This window comes from Cajanus cajan, chromosome 4 (genome assembly GCF_000230855.2).
Source record: "Cajanus cajan strain Asha chromosome 4, NIPB_CcT2T_4, whole genome shotgun sequence".
In the NCBI taxonomy this organism is placed as follows: domain Eukaryota; kingdom Viridiplantae; phylum Streptophyta; class Magnoliopsida; order Fabales; family Fabaceae; genus Cajanus; species Cajanus cajan.
The window spans coordinates 30554477-30578380 of NC_138520.1; the positions used below are offsets into that span (position 1 = coordinate 30554477).

Here is a 23904-nt window from a genome sequence, read left to right on the forward strand (position 1 = left end):
CTTCTAAGGACTTATCAATTGAAAATATAATTGGAAACATTGGTAAAGGAGTGTCAACTTGAAGATCCATCAAGAATATTTGTAAGACTATGACTTTTGTTTCACAAGTTGAACCTAAAATAGTAGATGAAGCACTACGTGATGAACATTGGTTAATGACTATGCAAGAGGAACTAAACCAATTTGAAAGAAATGAAGTTTTGGATTTAGTGCCATTACCAAATGATTATCCAATTATTGGAACCAAATGGGTTTTTTATCAATAAGCTTGATGAATCTGGAATCATTATAAGAAATAAGGCAAGGTTAGTAGCTAAGGGGTATAATCAAGAAGAGGGAATTCATTATGATAAGACTTTTGCCTCTGTAGCAAGGATAGAAGCCTTTAGATTACTTCTTGCTTATGCTTCAATAATGAATTTCAAGCTTTAACAAATGGATGTGAAAAGTGCTTTTCTAAATGTTTTAATACAAGAAGAAGTGTATGTGGAGCAACCACCAAGTTTTGTTGATTTTAAGTTTCCTAATCATATGTACAAACTTAAAAAGGCACTCTATGGCTTGAAACAAGCTCCAAGATCATGGTGTGATAGGTTGAGCAAATTTTTGATTAAGAATGACTATGTTAGAGGTAAAGTAGATAATACATTTTTTGTGAAGAAGTTTAAAAATGATAAATGTATGTTCAAATCTATGTGGATGACATTATTTTTGGATCTACTAATATCTCTCTATGCAAAGAATTTGCTAAGACCATGCAAGGTGAATTTGAAATGTCAATGATGGGAGAGCTTAATTTTCTTGGGGTTGCAAATCAAACAAATGAGTGATGGAATCTTTATAACTCAAAGCAAGTATTGCAATGAATTGTTGAAGAAGTTTGGTATGGAAGGGTGTAAGGAGGTTGAAACACCAATATCAAACTCATGCAATCTTGACTTGGATGAGAAAGGGATAGTTGTTGACAACTCAAAATATAGAGGTATCATTGGATCACTTTTATATTTGACAGCTAGTAGGCCTGATATAATGTTTTTTGTGTGCTTGTGTGCAAGATTTCAGGAAAATCCAAAAGAGTATCACAGGAAATCTGTAAAAAGAATTCTTAAATATCTAAGAGGAACAACTAATGTAGGTTTATGGTATCCAAAATGAGTCTCACTAAGTCTGATAAGTTATTCGGAATCAGACTATGTTGGGTGTAGACTTGATAGTAAAAGCACAAGTGGTACTTGTTGTAGACCCCTAAAATTGTCCGGGTCGGAAATAAGACTCGAAGACTCTCGAAGATCAAAGGAAAGTCAGCCAAAGGGACTCTTAGAAGACCGTGGGACGACAATCTGTAGGTTTAGAGGTCTTAGAGTAGCAAAAAATAAGAAAGTGGAGGGAATGAAGCCCAATACGGCCTCCCAAAAGTTCAGTACGGCCGTATTGAACATTTTAAACTACAATACGGCCGCACTGAACTCAATACGGCCGTATTGAAGTTTCTGAACTTCAATACGACTGCACTGAACTCAATACGGCTGCACTGAACTTCAATACGGCCGTATTGAGGTTTTTTGAACTTCAATACGGCCGTATTGAATTCAATACGGCCGTATTGTAGTTCAAAACTTCAATACGGACCGTATTGACCCCCAGAGGCCGTATTGCGCCTCATCCCTATAAATATGACGTCAATTGGACGTCATTCTACACTTTTACACTGAGTTTTAACCCTCTTCTTGAGTATTCTGGGTTTTTTTGAGCAGTGCTCTGCCTAGAAATCACTCGGAGAGTTGATCCGACGAAGTTCTTGAGTCACGAGCCATTTGCTTGAGTCTCGAACCTAGTCGAAGGGAAATCCTCCGGATTTCCATAGTTAAAATTTTATAGGAGGGAGCGAGCGGTCTTGTAGAGGGAGGGAACGCCAAAACGCTTCCCAATTTCTGTCAAGATATATAAGAAAGCACGCTTCAAAGGTTTATCTCTTTAAAGTCCCTTCTTTTACCGCTTTCTGTGTACATATTTAAACTGTCATCATGTAGATAGTTAATTTATAATTGCTTAGAATAAATAGGGGTAATTTAGTAATTTCGCACTATTATTTTTAAATAATCTGTCATAGGGAACCCGAAAGGGGCGCTGTGGGATGCTAACACCTTCCCCACGCGTAACCGACTCCCTTACCCGACTCTGGTTGTAATGGCCGAAGTCGATTTTTGAATCGATTGCCTTAAACCTCTTTTTCCAATGTTTTGGGTAAAACATTGGTGGCGACTCCATGAACCCTTCCTTTTTATGAAAATCGCTAATCCATGGAGGAACCCGCTTGGGATTAACATGGATTGGTGAGCCTTTTAATAAAATTGCTCGTTTGATGAGGTCTCAGTTTGAGAATAAGTCATTCTAGCAATCCATATTTTTAAACAAATAAAAAGAGTCCAACCATCCTTCGCGAATGCCGAAAGCCCGTTTCGGGCTGGTGGCGACACTTGTCACCTACTTGGAAGTGCACTTGTCTCATGGCATAGTAAAAAGCAAGCATGTGTTGCTTTGAGCATAGTTAAGGCTGAATATATAGCCGTCGGGAGTTGTTGTGCACAAATTCTCTGGATGAAACAACTAAAAGATTATGGAACTGAGTTGAACAAAATTCTATTGAGCTGTGATAACACAAGTGCAATAAATCTAACCAAAAATCCAATTTTGCACTCTAGAACAAAACATATAGAAATAAGGCATCATTTTTTAAGAGATCATATTTAGAAGAATGATTGTGTTGTAGAGTTTGTTGAAAAAAATAAATAATTAGCTGATATATTTACAAAACCTCTACCTAGAGAAAGATTTAATCAATTGAGAATTGAACAAGGAATTATCAATGAGTCTTGTTTGAATTGATTGTGAGTGTGCACTTGAGTTTGATTGCTTGATTGAAACTTGGTTGATGTATGTGCAAAACATTGAAATATGATGCATAAAAGAGTGGTTTAAGAGTTGAAATAGTTTAGGAATGATTTAAAAGGTTAGAAATAAAAGAAGCAAAACTTCTCTGAAATAATCGATTATTGTAATATTTAATCAATTATTGTAAGTGAGCCTAGGAGAATAATCGATTATTTGGAAGAAAATCGATTATCTAGGAGAAGAGAAATTCAGAAGTCTCTGGAATAACCGATTATTTGGCCAATAATCAATTATATGGGTAACAAGAATACAAAGAGCCTTTGGAATAATCGATTATTTAGGCAATAATCGATTATCTGGGCAAGTGAGAGAAAATGACCCTCTGGAATAATCGATTATTCCAAAAATAATCAATTATTTAATGCATAAAGGGTTTCTCAAAGGAAATTACTGATACAAAAAATTAATTATTTGTATAGATAATCGATTATTTGCGCGACCCTTGGTTTTCCATACGGTTTTTGAACGTTTTTATTCGCGCCAACCCCCGACCTTCCACTTCTCTTCATAAGTGGCACCTCTCCTCTACCTAATCTGGTGCTAGGGCTTTTAAAACACCTAAACTTCTTATTTTTCAAATACTCATACATTCTCTCAACTCTCACACAAACCCTAACCCCTCTATCACATTTTCTTCATCTTTTTCATCTCCAACAAAAAACCCACCTTTAACCTCGAAATGGCCTCATCTTCAAATAGACCCAAAAAGCTTGAAGTCAGGGGAGCAAAAAACCTTTGCCCACAAGAGCTGAGCAACTAATCTCCAAGTGGTTTGCTGACTGAAAGACCCAAGACTACTATTTTGAGTGGTGTGCGAGTAGGAGAATCATTCCTCTGAAGACTTTGAAGCTGGAATTGTTCAAGAATGAGGGTTTTAGTTTTCCTCCTCTCTTGGAGCATTAGGAACTTAGGAAGTTCTTAGAGTTAGAAGAACCGTATTACCTTGAGCTTATTAGGTTGTTCTTATGTTTTACCTCAAGTAATGAAGGGATAATGCAATCTGTGGTGAAGGGCAAGCTCATAAAGCTTGATGGTCCAACGTTGAAGGAAGCGGCTGGGCTGAGCGGAGACGGAAGTACGAAGCCTCAACCCTTCAATTTTGGTGACTTTGAGGAGCTGACAACTTTTATAGATTGTCAAAGGAACCCGAAGACCACAAATTATACCAAATTTTTGGCTAGAGGTATGAAGAAAAATTCTAGGTTGATTTCTTTTATTATAGCTTGGATGTTAAAGCCTAGACTTCATAATCATGCTCAAATGTCTAGAAATGACATTTTTCTTATGCATGTTATTAAGAAAGAGATTAAGATAGATTGGGTATTTGTGGTGAATGATTGTATTTGGAAAGCTAGGAGGAAGGAGGATGGTCCAATACCATATGCTTTGTTGTTATCTAGGACTTTTGAGAAAGCTGGTGTGGATCTTAAAGGGGAGAAAAAGATAATTCTCCATGCCTCGAACAAAATTGAAAAATCTTCTTTGCATCATATGGAGATGCTGAAACAAGAAGATAAATGGGTATTCAAAGGAAATGTTCCTCCAACACCTGAACTGACAACAGATGAAGATGGTGTTCCATCTCATGATGAGGACCAGCCACCACAAGTGGGAATTGAACTTGAACAAGAGCAAGAATCAGAGCCTAAAGCGTTTTCTCCGTTTGAGAAAATTATGATTAACAAGCTTGATGCAGTAATGGAGATGTCAAGGAAGCACGAGTCATATTATTCTGACATTCTTGATCGGTTTGATAGCCTTGATCATGATATTGCACGGATTAAGGCTTAGCTTGGAATGCAAGAGGACTCGGAGTGATGATTTTAGGAGCTTTAGTGTTCTATTTTTTGAAGTTTTAATTTAAATTTCTAGTTTTAAATTTCAATTGGGTTGTAATCATGTTAGTTAATGAACAATTTGTTTATCTTGGTTTATCTTGATTTGAACAATTTAAATTCTGGTGCAATATGAATTTCATTGTGATTATATTGTGTTTAGGATGATTTGGTGATGATAACATTGATTTGGTTGTTTGATACTGCTATATTCTGGTTTGCACATTGATGTGTGCAAGTAGTGATGCATATATGTTGATGTTTGCTGTTATGTTTGCTGTGATGCTTAGCTAATGATCATGTGGCTGAGATATTGTGTTTGAAATACAAATTGTGTGAATGTTGTATAAAATTCCCTAATACAAATTCTGATATTAATTTTGATTAATTGGAACAATGCCTATAGTGATATTGCTTGACTAATTTCTTGGTATTAAGTTGGTCTTGTGGCATTGATGTTGAGAAAATGATTCTTGTGCATAAATCATCACATGTGTAATCTAGACATATATATCCATATGTTTGTTTTTGATGATGTCCAAAAGGGGAGAAAGGTTTTTGAGTTTGTTTTGCAGGACTAAATATGAATAGAGCTTATATCTAAAAATGTGTAATGCTGGTTTGCAAAACAAAGTGTCTTGTATGGTTTTTTATCATAAAAAAGGGGGAGATTGTTGAGATTCATGGAGTGGTGAATCAACTCAAACTTGGAGTATGAAAGTTTTGATGATAACAAAAGGTGGATTCTCATAATCAAAGCTGACCAAGGACATCAACAAGTCAAAAATAAGTCAAGAAGAAGACATGATTATTATGATGTGTAACAGGGATAGTTTATAAGTTGTATTGGTTTTTTTAGCTTATTTTGCATGTGTGTGCTTTGTGCATGAGTTAATCTTAATAAAAATTGACTAAGAGTGAGTATGATGATGGTTTAATACTTGGAAAGATTTTTTGAGATATAAAACTTAGTGTTTGAAACTAACTCAAAATAATCGATTATCATTAAATCTAATCGATTATTCCAGTAACAGGTGAAAAGAAGCCTTGCTGTAATAATCGATTATTTGTGAAATAATCGATTATTCCAAGAAGCACTCTCTAGAATAATCGATTATCTTGCAAAATAATCGATTATTCTATTCTTGAGTGATTTCCAGACATCATGAAGAACAAAATAATCGATTATCCTTTAAAATAATCGATTATCTAGTTCTGAAAATTTTATAAATAGTTTTCACACTTTGAAACTTAAGAACTAGAGAGAACAGAGAATGAGTTGAGAATCAAAAAGAGAAAAACATTATTGTGAAGTCTTTGTGACCTTCTTGGAGTGTTTTCTTTGTGAAACCAAGAAGTAAAACATTTTTGAAATGCTTTGAAAGAGATCATCATCGTCATCACATTCTTGGGAGAGAAAGATTGAAATTTGTTTTTGGAATTCACAGTCTAATTTGTTCAGCTTCCAGGTGAATTGTTCCTTTAATTCTTTGTGAAAAATTGTAAGGGAAATCTTGAGTAGGTGTCTCAAGTGGTAAGGAATTCTTGTAGTGGGTTTCTACAAGAAGTGCTTTCTTGAGGTCAAGAAAGTGGTTATCTTGAATGTAGGAGTATATGCATGTGTGATATGCTTGTAAAACTTCTTCATTGAGATAGTGGAACAAATCTTGATCAGGTTATGATTGAGGACTGGATGTATGTCACATATGGAGTGGCTGAACCAGGATAAAAGACTTGTGCATTCTTTTCTCTCACCTTTATCTTTTACTTTGAGAAAAATCTTGGTTGAGTGTTAAAGTGAATAATATTGATTAATATGTTTGCATGTGTAACATTGTTTTAAACTGAATCAAAGTGTTGTATATTAAATGTTCTTAACTTTGAACTTTATCATAGATTAATCAAGAAATCATATAGGACTCATTCCCATTAGCAAGTCTTTCAAGGAACTTCTTTGGGAATTCATATTAGAAAATTTTAAAATGAAATAAAGATCGTTAGAACTCTGAAAATTTTTGAAGTGTCATAGAATCCAATTCACCCCCACTCTTGGATTGAGCCATTCTTTTCTAATAGGCTGGACTGATATTTGGGGCCTTCAGCCGGCCCAATGCTAGTTTTCAGGTCTAGTAACCCTTACCAATCTTGTAGTATGTTCTGAGCTCAACCTCTCCAGGCTAGACTGATATTTAAGGCTTCAGTTGGCCCAAAATTATTTTTGGGGTCTAGCAACGCTTATCGATCTTGTAGTATGTTATAAGCTAAGCCTCTCCATCCTTGACTGATATTTGAGGCTTCAACCAGTATAATGCTAGTTTTGGGGTCAAGCAACCCTTATCGATCTTGTAGTATGTTTTGAGCTCAACTTCTCTAGGCTGAACTGATATTTGAGGTTTCAATTGGCCGAATGCTAGTTTTGGGATCTAGCAACCCTTACCGATCTTGTACTAGTTTTGGGGATCTAGCAACCCTTATCGATCTTGTTACTAGGTATTATTGACTTAGCCTCCCCAGGCCAACTACTATGATGATGAGTATTATTGTGTCAACCTCTCCAGGCTGCCTCCTTTGATGAGGAGTATTGTTGTGCCAGCCTCTCTAGGGCGCCTGCTATGTTGAGTATTATTATGTCTGGCCTCTCCATGCCTCCTGCTAATTCTTATGATCTGATCACCTTCTTTTTTTGATAGGACATCTGATGAAGACGAGGATTGTTGGTATGTAGTGCCCTTGTGCTGGTGGGCGCTGGATTATCTTTTTGCGAGATGATGTTGTGAGTATTCTTTGTAGCCTCTCCAGGCCGATGATTGATGCTTAAACCTTATTGCTTGTAGATGGTTTGTCAGAAATGCCCTTGTGTTGATGGATGGAAGAGTTTTTCTGAAGGATCGTGGTTTGTGTTCCTGTTTCCTTTGTTGGTGGAGTGTTTTGTGTTTGATGAATTACACCCTTGAGTTGTTGGGCAGAAAAATAGGTGGATGACAAGGATTCTGGTGTTTCTCCCTTGCCATATGAGTATTGTGATGTCTCTCCAAGCGTCTACTTGTGGTGGGGTTTTTCCTGAATTTTATTTTATTTTATTTTAGCTTCAGCTTTTTCATGCTCGAAGCTTGCCTTTTTCTGCTATTTTTCTAAATACTTCAGCTTTTTCAACATGTACAAAGCTAGCCTTTTTTGTTTTGTTTTATATTTTGTTGTCATCATTGGTGGAGGGATCCCATCCCATGATACATGCCATCATCATGTATAGCTCCATTTGTTGCCTATATTGCTCAACAGTCATTTCTTTTTGTTGGAGCCTTTGGAGCTTGTTCATAAGCTCCCTTCCATAATAAGAGGGAATATGTCTCTTCCTCAATGCACTCCTAAGATCATTCCAATATTGGATAGGAGGATCATTGTGGAGGTGCCTCTCTCTTTCCAAAGAGGTCCACCAATACATTGCATGCCCTTGAAAGCTATGGGTTGCAAATGGCACCTTCCTCTCTTCACTTACCTTATGGCAAGCAAAGAGTTGCTCAACCTTCATCTCCCAATCAAGGTAGGCTTCCACATCATCCTTCCCAAAACATTGAGGGAGATCCACCTTGGATTATGTAGGTTTAATAGTTCTTCTATGGGAAGGTTGATAATGGTCACCCACATTAAGGCTTTCATTAGGAGATGAGTATTGTGAGTTGGTGCTCCTACTCCTTCTCTTTTGTTTTCTCATTTCTTCTTTAAGCTTTTCTTCTTATTGTTTAAGAATTCCCAATTCCTCTTCTAAGATAGCAAGTTGGGCCTCTGTTTCAATTTTCTCCATCTCTTTTTGAATGGCCTCTTGCTTCCTCCATAGTTTAAGTGATTTTAGCTCTTTAGTTAAGTAAGAAATGCTTTTTGGAGAGCTATCACTTTCACTATAGTTAGAGTTTTGAGACATTTTTAAACAAAAAGTCTTTTCACACAAAAATAGTTTTTTTAGAGAAAATAATATTTTTGAAGTGCTAGACTTGGCACTTAGAGGTCTAAGAGTATAAATTGAACTGCGGAGGGAGGTGAGTTACAAAGAGCCAGTTAATAATCAAGCCTCTTCAAGGAAAAATCTCTAAACCCCCTTGTACTTTGCCTTGCACAAAAGCTTTCACAAAGTATATTTCATAAGGAAAATAACAAACAAGTGCCTAAGTGTATGCAATTAAAACATAAAGGCATGAAAACATAAATTTCTTGAAAACATAAATTGCTTAAAACATAAATTGCATGAAAACTTAAAGACAAGAAAACATAAATTAGGCGTATGAAGCTATAAACCTAGGTGAGAGCTTGGAAAGTACCAAAGACTTCCAAGGACCACTCTCACATGTACTACACGAATTACCCTAATGTGAAAACACTAAGGAGAGATGGAAATGCACCAAAGGCACTCCAAGACACTCCTAAAGGCCTTGTACAACAAATGAAATGAAAATTGACAAGAAATGAAATGTAAATTTATACCAAATGAAATGTAAATTCACACCAAATGAAAGTAAATTCACACTAAATGAAATGTAGTGGCTGCACCAAATTTTTAGAAAATAAAATTTAGCCACTAAATTAGTGACAAATTTAGAGACGGATTTATCAAGAAAATTTGGTCACAAAATTTTCATCTCTAAACTAGTCACTAGTTTTTGACAAAAATATTTCTAAAAAATTTTCTTGAAGTCCTTCAAGTTCCAAGGTCAGCCACCAATCTTGCAGCCCTCACAAGTGTATCACTCCTCTCTTAGAAGTAACCTTGATGCTGGTTACTCCTAGGTGTTTAATCTCCCAAAGCCTTTCTCCAATGGAGAAGCAAGCTTTCTAGGCCACCACAAAACAATCCAATTTTGGCTTCCTTTCTAGCTTGGCCATCCACACCTTCAAGAAGCACTCAACACACCTTAAGTTGCTGGAATATATTGTAAAAACTGAAAAGGAACAATTATGAGAAGCTACACCAAATGGTGGAAATTAATGAGACAAAACTAGGAAGAATTTCAAACAAAGACACACTACTACAAAAAAACTGTTTAACATCGCCATATTTACATCGGTTCTAGTAGAACCGATGTAAATCATAAACACGGTGGCAAACTTGTAAATAAATAGAAAATCAAAATATATTTACATCGGTTTTTCTTATGACCGATGTAGAAATGAAATCTGGGAGTTGTTCTACATTGGTTTTGCTTATGACTGATGTAGAAATGAGACCCTAATTTTTTCGTTTCACTTATCAGCAACCCTCTCGCCCTCTCTTCAAATCCCCAAACCCTCTTCCTCTTCGATTCCATCGCCACCTCCCCCTCCTCCTCCTCCGACCCCCGCTTCCCCAACTCCCCCTCCACTCCTACGCTGCCATCGCCGCCTCCCCCTCCGACTCCCTCGCCTTCGTTCGCCATATCACCCAAACTCTCCCCTCTTTCTCCCCCGATCGCTCCACCTTTCACATCCTCCTCTCCCACCAATCCCACTCCTAATCCCTCTCCCCCATCCACCAAACCTTAAACCTCATGCTCTCCTCCAGCTTCGTCCCCTACGCCGCCACTGCTGACATCGCCATCCGAGGACAGGTTCATCCTTAATATGTCTGCGATGGACTTTGATTACGCTCACTACATGCTGACGGAGGGTAACAAGAAGGGAAAGGAGAAAGAGAACCCCGAGGTGACGTCACCGTCGCAAGAAGCCTACTTGAAGCAACTTGCTGAGGCTTTCAACATGAACAGAACTTGAATCTTGGCCTTCAAGAACAAACCCCCGACTCCGATTGAACTCATTCCCAACTCCATCCTTTCGCCACCTCCTCCTTCCAAATCCTCTAAGCCCAGGCGTTACATTCCTCAAGTATGTTAATTAAATTTGGAATTCAAAATTTTGTGTTTATTTGTCAGATGCTATGAAAGTTGAAATTGTGTTCTTACTGTTTGTGGAAATGGTTGTTAGAGTTCTGAGAGGACTTTGGATGCTCCTGATATACTAGATGACTTTTACTTGAACCTGTTGTACTGGGGAAGCAGAAATGCGCTTAGTATTGCCCTTGGAAACACTGTGTATCTATGGAATGTCGCTGATTGCTCGACGACAAAACTTGTTGCCGTGGATGAGGAAGATGGTCCCATTACTAGCGTTTCCTGGGCTCCTAATGGGCGCGATTTAGCCATTGGTTTGAAAAATTCTCATGTCTAGCTCTGGGATGCTGATGCTTCTAGGATGGTAAATGTTTTACTTTTCTTAAATTTATCCATTTTGGGGGTGAATTTTGAATGGTTGATTGTGTAGATCTTTATTGGTTGATTACATTGATGTTGTATCGAAATTGAACTCTATTTTGTGTTTTTATGAAATTGGAATGTTCTTTGTATGCAATCTGATGTTGTGATTTGATTTGGTGACTGCAGCTAAGGACACTAAGAGGTGGGTACCAAGCGATAGTGGGTTCACTGTGTTGGAACAATCATATCCTCACCATTGGAGGGATGGACAGTAGAATTGTTAATAATGATGTTAGAGTGAGGTCTCATATTGTTGAATCTTATAGGGGGCATCAGCAGGAGGTCTGTGGGCTCAAGTGGTCTCCCTCAGGATGATAATTGGCGAGTGGAGGCAACGATAATGTTATTCACATATGGGATAGGTCTATGGTCTCTACAAATTCACCGACCCATTGGCTTCACAGGTTTGAGGAGCATAAAGCTATTGTGAAGGCATAAGCACGGTGTCCCTTCCAAGCGAATCTGCTAGCTTCTGGTAGAGGTGGGGCTGATCACTGCATTAAGTTCTGGAACGCCCATATAGGGGCTTGCTTGAACTCTGTTGACACAGGCTCGCAGGTGTGCGCTTTGTTGTGGAACAAGAATGAGCGTCCACAACCAACTCTCTCTTTGGAAATACCCTTCAATGGTGAAGATGGCAGAGCTCAAGAGTCATATCTCCAGGGTGCTGTTCATGGCACAAAGTCCAGATGGGTTTACTGTGGCCTCTGCAGCAGGGGATGAGACGCTGAGATTTTGGAATGTTTTTGGAATGCGACAGGCTTCCAAACCAGCGCCTAAAGTTGACACTGAGCCCTTTGCTCATGTGAACCGTATTCGTTGAATATGCATGTAGAATTTTTGCGAGCCCGAGACTGTGAGTTGTGCAGATATTCTAGACATTGTATTTATTTTTTTATTTTTTAACTTTCAATATTACCTTGAGCATTTTTTGTACACATTATTTCTATCATGTTGTATTTCTAATTATGACTACCAGCAATAAGTATTTTTTCCATAATTTTTTTTCCTACATAGATAAGATGTCACTGTAATGGTGAAACTAGCAGACTTGCAAATAGTAATTTTCTGACTCTAATGAAGGGGATGAATGTATTTTTTTACTTATTAATTATAAATCAGTTTTTCTCCCTTGACAATCACTTCCAATTTCAGTTTTATTAGACATATGTTCATCATAAGTTTATAAGAGTTTTTATTCCTGAATTACTATTTTCTTTACTACCTTGTCATTGTATTGTCACTTAGTTATTTTCTGATATCTAATACAGAACATATCTCAAAATTCAAATCCTCATCTTATAATCTATGATATTAACTTTTGATATGAAATATTGTTAAACAGTTCTACTCTCAATAATATAAATTTTTTCCTCCTTTCTCAATTCATGTCCAGAAAATAGCAGAGATGGCTCATTCACATGGTGCTCTTGTGTTAGTTGACAATAGTATAATGTCACCTGTATTGTGCCGGCCTTTGGAACTTGGAGCAAGTATAAGTTTTTGTAAGCTAACGAATATATAAATAGATTTACTTACTTTTAAAACTAAAACTTGCTTGCTAACAGTGAAAAATTGAAGGTAGATTTTGAGGGGTGAAATATTGAGAATCATTTCCAATTCCTCAGTGAAAAAAAATGCAACATACTTCATCATTGGTACTAATTTTTGTGCATTTAAGTCTCATATCAAATTATACAAATGGGAAAGTTACATATCATTTTGATTGGTTGCTTAGCATTATATTTTCACTGCAATGTATACACCATTTTCATTTGAGTAGAAATATTTGTGAAGGGTATGATGAAATATTTTCACTATAATGTATACACCATTTTATCTCTACTATATTTTAATGTATAAAAGAAACTAATAAGAATATCTAAACATGCCTAATTCTACCCAAAGTATACTCTAACTATAACATTTTTTTCTCCAGATATTGTCATGCACTCAGCTACAAAATTTATTGCTGGTCATAGTGACATTATGGTTGGTGTGCTTGCTGTGAAGGGTGAAAGGTAGTTGCTGTTTTAATGTTTTTCTCAATTTTTCAGATATTAAAAATATGAATTTTTTGTTGTTGTTGTCATTTGAACTTGTCAGTCAATATTTCATTTACAGTAATGCTGTGATTTCAATTTAATTGAACAACATCTTTTTATTTATATTTTATGAGTAGATGCTTTTGTCTGTTAATATATTAAATGAATCCGTAAATTTTGATAAGCCCTTCTACAAGATTGATTGATGCATATTTGAATTGTTTGAATAAATTGTTTTTGTAAGATATTTTTTGAAAAATTCTATTAACTTGATTTTAACTCAAAGGTTATATTATGATTTGTGGTTACACTTCAGTTGGAAATGATAATTATTTTGTCTAAAGCTATATATATGTTCATTACAGGTAATCAGAAATAATCCAAAAATAAGCATGATTTCTTTTTAAATGAAATCTACATCGGTTTTTCAGAACCGATGTAAAAATGTATACATTTTCTACGTCGCTCTATTTTACATCGGTTTTAGAATCGATGTAGATGCCTTTTTAGAACCGATGTAGAATATGCATCTTGTAGTAGTGACAAGAAAAAATTAAGGCACCAAAGAAAGGCTAGCACAGATCGGGAAACCTATCAATGTCACTAGAGTAGATTACAAAAACAAAATCTAAGATTACAAAACAAAATAAGACTCAACATCAAGCAATGTATGGCTGGACAGATTTTAAGATAAGCAACAAATGTCAAAACCGAGAGCAATCTTAAGCAAATTTTCTACTCCTTGGATTTTTCTTTTATTCTTTTTTTTGTTCTTCTTATTGCAAATTATTTTTCACTTATTTTTCTTTTACAACACAGGAGTATTAATGCCTTTTTCAACAAGTATATGTCTCGAATTTAATGTTTAAAATTGCTGCCAAAAAAATTCCACAAAACAAGAGGTATTCTAGTGATTTTGTGTTCTAGTGCTCACACTTTTTGTATAAATTTTAGGTCATTTTTCAAGCACTCTTTTCTTTTGTTTTTCCAATGCTTTTAGAAAACTAATGCCTCTGTTTTTCCTCTGTTTTCATGAATTAAAAAGTGATACAAGTTTCAGTCACCACACAAAAATTCAAGAAAACCTAATAGGAAGAGTGTTTAACAATTTTCTTGACAAACTTTTTAATGTGACATAATAGAAACCTTAGGAAATTTGCTAGAAATAATAGCAAATTAGGAACTCAAATATGTAAAGTAAAAGCACATATGGTGGAAGCAAGACAAGACTAAAAGCTTGTAGAAGCCACTCAAGTGGTTCGATTCTTCTCAAAGGAGAAAAAGAACTGAGAAACCAAGGCACAAAGGAGAAAGTCCTTTGTGAACACTCTTAAGAGAGAGATTTTCTCCACGATTTTAGCTCTTGGAAGAGAGAATTTTGAGAGAAAATTCTGTTCATTAACATCCAAAAGTTTCTACAAATGAAAGGTTTAGAAATATGTAGAAGTAGGTAGCTTGTGGAGGAAGCAAAGCTTAACCATGGTTCAAGTGAACCATAGTTGGCTTGGCTTGACCATCCATCTTAGTTTAGGAGGCTTGTGGAGAAAGTTTCTATCTTAGCTTGCTTGGTAAGCAAGCTATGTTAGAAGCTTGTAGCACAAGCTTCCCAAGGCACCAAGGATAAGAAGCCAATTCGACCAAATGAGGGAGTGGGCGGCCTTGGGCTTGTTTGCTCACATAGTCCATTTCAAAAATTGTTGATTTTGTTTAGTTAGGTCCATCCAATGATGTTGAGACCTAGCTAAATCAAATCCTTGAAAAATTAAGAGCTAAACAAGTCCAGTATGTAAAATTTGGCCTAGGCCCAACTCTGACCCAATTGCTAGTCACACCTTCATGCCTTGCTATTTGCCACCCCACTTCTACTACTGAAAAATGTAAAAATAGTTGAACTTTAATACAATGTGATGGAATCATGCTTAGGAAAGCAAGGGGTGACATATTGAAGGAGGCAAGAGTGGGCTAGACATGGAGGATTGGGCCAGTCAAGGCCCAATGGGCCCGATAGGGCTTGAAAGGCCCAAGTTGAGCTTCTCATGGGCCATATCTTGTTTTAGCTATTTTCTTATGTCTTGTATATACCATGTTAGTATAGGTTCTCTATATTTTGGGTCTTGTATTTTGGACCATATAGGATAACATTTTAGGCTATAGGCTTATTGGGCCTAGTTTTGGGCTTCATGGGCCTTTGGGCTTTTGGTACCCAATATTGGGCTCATTTTCAGTCTTGTAATTTTTTCTTTCCATTTTATTTGCTTGGCCATTGTATTTAGGCCATTAGATTAGGATTATTGAGGGATTACTTAAATAGGTTCATTAGGCTAAACTAGATTTAATTTAGAAGGCATTTAAGTTGAATTTGGGATCACATGGATGGTGCCACTTGTGGCTGACCATGTGCTTAGCCAAATCAACCCTAAATGATTCCTAAATCAAATTAAGATGCATGAGGGCACCTAGATCCACGGACTTGCACATGGGAGTGAAGATTTGAATTCAAATTTCAAATTTGAATTCAAATCTTGGCGCCACATGTGGTGTTTGAATCTTGGCACCAAAATGCTTCCCTAGCCGAACCTATATATGCATGATCCTTCACAACTTGTATTCACTTTTGATGAATGAGAATTTCTGAATTTTACTTCAGCCCAAATTCTCTCAAAGGTCACCGAAATCTCACTTTCCCTAGTTTTAGGAAAACCTCCATTCTTAAACTTGAAAGTGAGCTTTCTTTTGGTTCTTGAGCTTGGATGCTTCCATCCATAGCTTAGGGATCTTCTCCTATCATTTCAATCATCTTCTTCCATCATCTAATCTGTGGCAAGCTCAAGGAAAAGGTCTTCAAATTCGGAGAAGGTCACAAGAAGCAAGAATTCATCCATTGCTTCAACCTAAACTCCATCACAATGTCAAATGGAGTAAAAGTCTCCAAAAAAACCTACTCTAAATTCCCTATACAATGATTTATAAAAAGGAAACAAAGTGCCTCACAAATACAAAGGTAAAATAAACCTATACAAGTAACTACTATATTTACAAACAGATGGAAAAGTCTTCAAAATCATCCCATTGCTCTTGGTTCCTTTATTATATCACCTCTTGGATTCCTTGGCCTTGGCATATTTCCATCAATTCGACTTTCGAAAAACCTTTCCTTTTTCCAATGTTTTGAGTAAAACATTGGTGGCGACTCCATGAACCTATTTTCAAAACCATTAATTAGGGATTAGCTTGGTCTCTGGGCATTATTTAATTGATGAGATTTTCAAAAGGATGTCTAAACCATTTAGTCGCGAGATCAGTGTCGCAACCAAAAAATTTTTGATCTCGCGACCTATTGTTTGGACATCCTTTTAAAGATCTCATCAATTAAATAATGCCAGGACACCAGACTAATCCTTAATCAATGGTTTTGAAAATAGGTTCATGGAGTCGCCACCAATATTTTACTCAAAACATTGGAAAAAGAAAAGGTTTTTTTAAGGTCCAGTAATGGCCTTAATAACCAGAATTGGATTCGGGGGTCGATTACATGTAGATAAGGCATTAAGCACCCCTACAACGTCCTAAATCGGTACCCTATGATGAAATTAACACGATAAGAATTAATAAATTAAATATTGAATCCCCTTTATTAATGTTTATTTACATGCTTAAAATATAAATTAAGCGATTAACCCTAAAATATCTACATTATAAAGTTTATTATAACAAAAAAAGAGATAAAGATGAGAAATAAAAGGAAGAAAAGAAGATTGACTGAAATACCTCTTGAACGAGCTTTATTGAATCTTCAAATATGGAGAAGATGCTTTGTGGCGACCTTTCACACTATAGTATACCTCACAGATCTCAAGAAATATAATAGGAGGGAGAAAGAAGATAGAGATACGACACAAATCTAAAGAAATACAATAGAAGGCAGAGAGATAAAGAATTTTCGTGCTCAAAGGAGTCTTATTCGAAATTTCTCTGGCCGCACTGAGAACTGTGCCCGAGGCTACTATTTATAGGAATTAGAAGGGGGCTAGAATGGCCTGTTCTAGATTCGGAACGGCCCGTTCTGGGCCAATCGTTATGTGCAAATTACGCACCCTGGAACGACCTTTTTTGAAAATGGAACGGCCCGTTCCAGAATGGAAATTAACACAAAGTTGCCCTTTCCAGAATGGCTCGTTCCAAATTTGACTTGTTTGTAACGGCCCGTTCTGGTATTAGAACGACTCGTTCCAGCCTAGGACTCTTTAGGTGTTTTAGTCACGTTGGAACGACCCGTTCTGATATTGAAACGGCCCGTTCCAATTTTGGAACAGCCCGTTCCAGGCTCCTAAAACCACTTTATTTGACCTTTAGGCCTTTTGATAACCTGTCTTGTTGATTGCCTGCTTCGGAAGCTCTTTCCCTTCATAACGGAGGTCTATTTCCTTGTTTGTGTGCCCCCGGATGAAATTGGGTGTCTACAACTGCCCCTCTTTACTTGTTAGCTATGTGTTGCTTTTTCAAAGGCAAGTAAAGACGTAGACATTTCGTGCGGGGCTCCTCCTCGTCTCTTTGGTGTTGACACTTCTATGTTCCTTCTCTTGGATAGGTGTATTCGCTCGTGTCCTCGCCCTTTAGAGTAGTTAAGTGTTGGTTGCATACTCTGTTGGGTAACAAGGCTGAAGAACTGTACACCTGATCTTCAATCTTCAAGTAGATGCTCTATTGTTTCTCTTGTTGAAGAGGGAGTATTTTCGTAGCTCAGCTTCCCTTACAGCTTTGTCGTATATCAAATTGGGAGATGACTACAGTCTGGAATCGTAGCTCAGCTTCCCTTACAGCTTTGTCGTATATCAAATTGGGAGATGACTACAGTCTCTCCAGACCTTTCCCTCACAGCTTTGTCGTATACCAGATTGGGAGGTAAGTATAGTCTCTCCAGACCTTTCCCTCACTTTTTCGTATACCAGATTTTGAGGTGAGTACATTCTCTCCAGACCTTTCCCTCACGACTTTGTCGTATACTGGATTAGGAGGTGAGTACAGTCTCTTCAGACATTTCCCTCATGGATTTGTCGCATACCGAATTGGGATGCGAGTACAATCTCTCTAGACCTTTCCCTCACGGCTTTGTCGTATACCGGATTTGGATGCGAGTAAAGTCTCTCCAGACCTTTCCCTCACGGCTTTATCGTATACCGGATTGGGATGCGAGTACAGTCTCTCCAGACCTTTCCCTCATGGCTTTGTCGTATACCGGATTGGGATGCAAGTACAGTCTCTCCAGACCTTTTTCTCACGGCTTTGTCCTATACTAGATTGGAATGCGAGTACAGTCTCTTCAGACCTTTGTTGTATTTTGAGAAAACTATTCGTGCCTTCATTGGTTTGCTTGACTTGTGGTAGATATTGCCCCAAGGATGTTGGGCAGGAGGTGTGTCGTGATGCCTCTAATTTGGGTTGCTTTTGTCTTTTGTTCAAATGCTGTCAATTGGAATTTGTGTTTCCTTTTTGGCTTTTCTTGTTGGTGTTGTGGGATGAAAGACTGTGCCTAGGTGGATGAGCAGGAGATGTTTGATGTGCCCCTGTGTTGGTGGGCAAAGAAGTGGATGGGTGACAGGAATTCTGGTGTTGCCCCTGTCGTGTGAGTATTGTGATACCTCTCCAGGCGTGATGTAAAGTCTTTTCGGTTTGTTGATGATTGATTGTTTGATTGTCGATGGATGGTTGTGGATTCCCCATGGCAAGTATAAAGCGTGGATGCATGGATGTACATGAAAATGCAAGGCAGGAAAGGATTGAATTTTCTGATTTTTTATATATATATATATATACCCTTTTTGTGCATCCTTGTGCCATATGCATGTTATGCAATGATGTCTCTATGCTAATGCTTAAAATGAAAATTTGTTTTTTTTGCTTTCAAGAAATTAATCTATGCGCATTAATCGATGGTGTGGATTGCTAACCTTTAGTCTTGTCGAATTCATTCCAAGTGTTGCTTCTTGAACTTGAGGTTTGTGTAGTTCAACCCTCTCGTCTTTACTAGATATAATATGTTAGCTCTTATATCAGGTGTACCTAGACTCTGTTCTAGGACACCTCCAACTTTTCCCTGTGAGTGTTCACTGTGCATATTTCGTGTATCTCTCAATACTATCTTAATGCCATATCGGTTAAGAAAAGAGAAAGAAAGGGATATTTTTTTTTTCAAAAGATTTGTTTTAAAAGGATCTTTTTTTGTTGATTTTAGAAGAATGGCTGGCCGAGGTTGGCTAGTGTTTAGGCTGATGAACAAGCACATTCAAAGTAAGGAAACCATTTTTCGCATTAGCTTAATATTCATTTCAAAGTTAAATGATGACTTGAGGTTGCTTATTGATTAAATGATCTTCCCAAACTGCCTCTCGGTTTTTAGTTCAGGATGCTGCTTTGTCCTAACTTTTGTCTAGGTAACTTGAGATGTGTTTCCTAGCAGACATTTCCTTTTCGATCCTTGCTCTTGCCCAGGTTACGCTTTTTGTTCGTGAGTCTCCTAGCGGACCTTGCCCTAACTTTTGCGCAGCCCCCTTAGTGGGTTTCCTACCGGGCTTTTCTTTTTTTTTTTGCAACATTTGTGATTATTCTTCATTCCTTCATTAAAGGGGGATGCCCCTTGCACTCATTTTGTTTTGGACTTCTATCCACAAGTCATGTCAAAATTGATTGATCTTTATGTGTTCCTTATCGCGTATTAAGCCATTGTTTTTAATGATGTCCTTATTTCAAATGTACTTGTTCATTTAAGGTTTGCTGACAAGGCTTAGAGTAGATCAAAGGGAGAAAAGAAATGAAGTAGAAAACTGTATGGCATTAAAATTGAATTTTCAATTTTCACGTGCCCATTTAATGTAGCTCGAGGGCTCAGGCATGCCCCGAGTTCGTGATTCATAAACAGAGAAGTAAAAGGAGGTTGCCCCTTAGAGAGGCCTAGGTCATCTGAATGTAGAGCTAGTCTTCCACTTGCTTAGATGTGGCACTTCAGAAGATCTCGTCTAGGGGAGGTCCTTTGGCTTCTTCTCTCACAAAGGTGTTGTCAACCCATATCCTGAGTCTTTCCCAAGAGTTAGGAATGGGTAGAAGTGATGATATAGTTTTCTATGGAGTCTTATTTCTCAAAAGGAACATTCAAGTTGTCTCTCGATTTTCAGCTCGAACAAATATTTTTTTTTTTGCCTAGAATGCCCTTTGCGAGTTTTCATTCTAGCAGCTTCTTAACAAGAAATGCTTCTCTTTGTTAAAATCATCTTTCAAGAAAGATCTATTCATTTTGACTCAGTGTTTGAGGGATTCATCCTCCTCAAGTTCTATTCCGGTTGGATTTCACGGTCGTACAACACGGCTTTATCCTTTTAGGGCAAGAGTTAGCATCTTGATGATCGTGGAGTTCTTTGTCCTAAACTCTTTATGCATGGCTCACTTTCCATTACTTCCGACTAATGCACATAGATTGATTTCTCTTTTATTCTCATTTATTCTTTTTTTCAAGAAGGATATGTTCTACGTGAATGTAATGCAGAATGCAACCTTTGCCCTCCACTTGGGCCTAAGCCTTTCTAACACCAAAAATAAGTCCAAGAACACCAAAAAATGCATTACCTCCTAATGTTACACCCTAGCCCAAAGTTAAAATCGTAATCATCTAGAGCACCCCATAATACAAGGGTAAAATGGGAAATACAAAAGAAAATAAATCCTATGACTAAGATACTCCAAAATACAAGGGTAAAACTGGAAATACAAGTAAAATAAATTCTATGACTAAAATACCCCAAAGTACAAGGGTAAAATTGGAATAAAGCAATAAAATTCTATTCTACTCAAATTGGGCTTAGGAGATGGATCCATACATGGTATCTCTCCATTATCCTACCCATGAACCATGTGATGCGTCTCACATGAAGTACCAAGGATGGTCCTGCATCACAAGGTGCCCCCATTATAGGGACCCAGTATCTCTGTCGCCGTCACCTGGCAGACTCTAAGGTCTATCGCAGTATTTCGGGCTAGAGTAACTAGTTACCACCTTGAGTGTGATTTCCGACAAGGCTCGCAGGCTCCAAGGCCAAACTTGGGCCGGTCGTACGTCAACCACTCCCTACGTTTAATACCCTCATGCCCCCGAGTGTAGGGGGAACTATTGTGTGCAATTGTTATTTCAAACATATGTGGAATTTAAACAAGAAAATAGATATCAAAGTCAAACAAAGAAAACAAACAAGGTAAAGGAGAAAAATATTTAAATTATTTATTCTTATTTTATTAACTTCATCATTTATTTGGGTCTCACCCTCTTAAAACGTTCCTAGTAGAATCACCATCTGTCGCAATCTGAAAATTTTCGATCTCGCGACCTATGGTTTAGACATCTTTTTAAAGATCTTATCAATTAAAGAATGTCCGGACACTAGACTAATTCTTAATGAATGGTTTTGAAAATAGGTTCATGGAGTCGCCACCAATATTTTATTCAAAATATTGCAAAAAGAAAAGGTTTTTTTAAGGTCCAGTAATGGCCTTGATAAACAGAATTGGATTTAGGGGTCGATTACGTGTAGAGAAGGTATTAAGCACCCCTACAACGTCCTAAATCGATACCCTATGATGAAATTAACACGATAAGAATTAATAAATTAAAATTGAATCCCCTTTATTAATGTTTATTTACATGCTTAAAAAATAAATTAAGCGATTAACCCTAAAATATCTACATTATAAACTTTATTATAACAAAAAAAAAGATAAAGATGAGAAATAAAAGGAATAGAAGAAGATTGACTGAAATACCCCTTGAACGAGCTTTATTGAATCTTCAAATATGGAGAAGGTGCTTTGTGGCGACCTTTCACACTACAGTATGCCTCACAGATCTCAAGAATTACAATAGGAGAGAGAGAGAAGATAGAGATGCGACACAAATCTCAAGAAATACAATACAAGGGAGAGAGATAGAGAATTTTCATGCTCAAAGGAGTCTTATTCAAAATTTCTCTGGCCGCCCTGAGAACTGTGACCGAGGCTACTATTTATAAGAATCAAAAGGGGGCTAGAACGACCTATTTTGGATTCAGAACGGCCCGTTCTGGGCCAATCGTTATGTGCAAATTACGCACACTAGAATGGCCTGCTGAAAACGGAACGACCCGTTCCAGAGTGGAAATTAACACAAAGTTTCCCTTTCCAGAACGGCCCGTTCCAAATTTGACTTGTTTGGAACGGACCGTTCTAGTATTGGAACAACCCGTTCCAGCCTAGGACTCTTTAGGTGTTTTAGTCACGTTGGAACGACCCGTTCTGATATTGGAACGGCCCGTTCCGGTGTTTGGAATGGCCCATTCCAATTTTAGAATAGCCCGTTCCAGGCTACTAAAACCACTTTATTTGACCTTTAGGCCTTCTGATGACCTGTCTTGTTGTTTGCCTGCTTCGAAAGCTCCTTCCCTTCATAATGGAGGTCCATTTCCTTGTTTGTGTGCCCCCGGATGAAATCGGGTGTCTACAATAAATAATTTTCAGGTTGCGACAGATGGCGACTCCACTGGGGAAGTTTAAAGACGGTCAAGCCCAAATAAATGATGAAATTAGCAAAATAAGAATAATACTTTAAATATCTTATCCCTTTACTTGTTTGTTTTACTTGTATGGCTTTTGTTATTTGTACGCTAGTTTAATATCCACGCATGCTTGAATTAACAATTGTACACAATCCATAACACATAACGGTCCCCCTACACCCGGGGGCATGAGGGTATTAAACATAGGGAGTGATTGACATACGTCCCGCAACCCAAGTTTGGTCTTGGAGCCTGCGAGCCTTGTCAAAAATCACACTCAAGGTGATAACTGGTTACTCTAGTCTAAAATAATTCGACAGACCTTAGAGTTTGCCAGGTGACGGCAACAGAGATACTGTGTCCCTATAATGGGGGCACCTTGGAGGCCTTAAGACTAGTGAGAATAGAACTATCCTATACAAAGAACTTTCTTTGACAGGGACCCTAGACTATGGAGTTATACCGTTTGTGGATTCATTTATATGAGCATATGTTTGTTGAATTTTGTTGATTGAAAATGTTCATTTATTCATTTTTTATAATTCCCCTAAGATAAAGAAAAACAAAAAAAAACGCACAATCATGAGAGAAAACTTGTGTGAAAATAAGATCTATGAGAAACATGCATCCTCTCATGCATTTTTCAAAAGAAAAAGAGTAAGGAAAATACAATAAAAAGAGAAAAAAAGATAACATGCATATCATATATTTAGGATCACTAAGGGGATTTGTACCAAAGATGAGAAATCAGTGTGACCTATGTCACATCATAAAATATTATGAAGGTGAACATCGATAACTCACCTCTCGACAAGGCTGAGCCATCAAGTCTTTGTTAGAAACTCCCTTCATGCATTATCATTTAAATAAGCTTAATAGGAAATTATCTTGTCCCTCAAAGGTAGCTTTTCAACACTCCATACTCACAAAGCTTAGGGGGGAAGAGTCATGGAATCTTTACAAGAAAGAGTCGTGTACTTTTTATGGAGTTCATACAACTCAAACAACAAATGGCTAAGATGATCGACACCATGACCAGAATTCAACACGATATCGACCAAACTAGAGGATGTTTGAATGCTCTAGAAGAAAGATTGAAAGCTGTCGAAACACATGATTATGACGATGAAGAAGTGATCGAGGCCTATCCAACGCAGGATATCCCATTCACATGTGGAATCATAGCATCCACACGGTCAAATAATAGTCAGCCAAAAGTGGT

The 23904-nt window shown here is 37.3% G+C and overlaps 1 pseudogene; it reads left to right on the forward strand.

Annotated features, from left to right (window-relative positions):
• Nucleotides 1-4443: 4443 nt before the first annotated feature.
• On the forward strand, nucleotides 4444-13562 carry LOC109793179 (cell division cycle 20.2, cofactor of APC complex-like; annotated as a pseudogene).
• Nucleotides 13563-23904: the final 10342 nt, after the last annotated feature.